The sequence below is a fragment of the Athene cunicularia genome (assembly GCF_003259725.1).
Source record: "Athene cunicularia isolate RWA chromosome 14 unlocalized genomic scaffold, athCun1 chr14_part1, whole genome shotgun sequence".
NCBI lineage: Eukaryota > Metazoa > Chordata > Aves > Strigiformes > Strigidae > Athene > Athene cunicularia.
The window spans coordinates 17,395,203-17,397,393 of NW_020799118.1; the positions used below are offsets into that span (position 1 = coordinate 17,395,203).

The window sequence follows — 2,191 nt, forward strand, 5'->3', positions numbered from 1 at the left end:
GTGGGGATCTGCTCTGCGCTCTCTCCCTTGGTGCTGTTTGCTCTCGAGCAGCCCTGGGTGCAGGAGACAACTGGGAGCTGCCACTGGAGGGCCTTGGGGCTGCATCACGTTTGGGAGCACAGTCACAACTTGGAGGCCAAGTTCTCCTCCTCCGCCTCACAGAGCAGTGGTGCTCCATCTCCTCCACGAACCGGCTGCGCAGATCACAGCTGTGATGAACAGGGGGTGAACATGGGATTGACACAGGATTGAGACAGGACCAGCAGGAAATCAGCAGAGGGTTGACTCAAAAGTAACAGGTGACCAACATGGGATTAACATGCAACTGACACGTTACTGAGTTGAACCAACAGGTAATCAACACAGGATTGACACGCTCTGCCCCCATGCAGGGCCACAGTTTGCCCCTGTCACCACCGCGCTGCCCCGAACGGTGTCTGACCTGTGACTCTGAGGAGACCCTCTGCCTCTTCCTCCTCCCTGCTAAGAGGTCACAGTCTGTGGTGTCCATGAACCCGTTGAGGAGACCAGAGCCCGGCCGTGGGGATGTCCTCCGCGCTCTCTTCCTTGGTGGGGTTTGCTCCCCAGCAGACCTGGGTGTGGGAGCTGGTGTGGAGGAGCCTGAGTGCGTCTCTGGGAAGTCCTCTGTGCCCACCACCATGTCCTTCAAAGAGAGCTGTGAAAAGGTCCTGCCCTGCCCTCCTGAAAGGACCAGAACCGTGGGGAACCCCCAGAAGCTGTGGCACGGGACAGCTAAGGGCCTCCCAAAGGCTCTGTGGGAGGGCTGCAAAGGCAGAAGGGCCAACTGTGGAGAAATGGGTTGGGTCTAGGCGGGATGCTTTCAGAGGGAGCAGTGTTGCATCTGTGAAGAAAGCTGCAGTGTGGCAGGGAAAAGAGAGCAATTTCAAGATCCCAGAAAGAAGTCCACTGTCCATCTGGTGCCCTGACCCACCTCCCCAGTTACCTTTGTCTGAGGAGGCAGACCCTGTGGTTCCACAGAACCCACCTGCTTGCTGCCAGCCACCCCCTGACTGAGGAGGGAAGAGGCAGATGGTGGTGCTGGTGAGGAAGAAGCCCTTTCTTCAAGCTTCAGTCCAGAGCACCTGGAGAAAAAAAGAGTGATCGCTGTTTAGGGCTGTTCTTGCAGCCTCCTTTGGGGTTCGGTCAATTTCTTGAAGCAGTTTCTACAACGGAGAGAAAACCTAACCAAGACTACAAATGGGAAATTCGATCATGGTCTTCCCACCAGGTTGCCTGCAACCTCCATTTCATAGAATCATCAAATCATCAATTACTTTGGGTTGGATGGGACCTTAATGACTATTTAGTTCCAACCCCCTGCCCCAGGTCCACTAGCCCAGGTTGCCCAAAGCTCCGTCCAACCTGACCTTGAACCCTTCCAGGGAAGGGGCAGCCACAGCTTCTCTGGGCAACCTGTGCCAGGGCCTCACCACCCTCGCAGGGATGAATTTCTTCCTAGTATCTAATCTAAATCCACCCTCTGCCAGTTTAAAACTGTTACCCCTCATCCTGTCAATACACCCCCTGATAAGGGGTCCCTCCCCATCTTTCCTGTAGGCCCCCCTAAAGTGCTCTTCTCTCTCTTAGCCAGCTTCAGATAGCAGACAAGCAGCAGTTTACACTACTTTAGACAGGACCCTAAAGCCCAGCAAGGAAAGATAAGGACTGACATGGGGTAGTTCAGATTTGACAGCACCGAAGGACGCAGGTGGTAATTGTCTCTGGTGACAGAAGGAGAAACACAGAAATAGAAAGAGGATGAGAAGAAAAAAAGCAAAGACAGGAAAAGGAAGTGTACTCTGAACACATTTTAATACTTGTTTGTACCTGACATAAAAGAGTAAATAGGCTTGCTGACTGAGAACTCTGTCGAGGTCACAAGGATCCACAAACTCATCATTCATCTTATACCACAGTCCATTGCTGGCCTGTCAAAAAAGGCATTGATACCTGGAGATGAACTGCATGGTTCCTCAGCAAAAACAGAGGCAGAAAACTACAGAACCAAGAGTCCATCAAATCAAAACAAATCCCGGCCAGCTCCTAAGGAGACCTTCTCCCCCAAAACCTTGGCTGCCAGTAACACTGCCATGAACATCTGTCGTCCCCAGCACAAGTATTTCCTTTGCGAGGAAGGATGTTGATCTCTACCTTCACATAGCAGTAGAAG

The 2,191-nt window shown here is 52.5% G+C and overlaps 1 long non-coding RNA gene across 1 annotated transcript in view; it reads left to right on the forward strand.

Annotated features, from left to right (window-relative positions):
- The window catches only part of LOC113485655, a 27,507-nt gene extending 25,548 nt beyond the window's left edge, over positions 1-1,959 (forward strand). Inside the window, exon 3 of the long non-coding RNA XR_003399466.1 lies at positions 1,863-1,959. This is a non-coding gene — a long non-coding RNA (uncharacterized LOC113485655). The remainder of the gene's footprint in view (positions 1-1,862) is intronic.
- Positions 1,960-2,191: the final 232 nt, after the last annotated feature.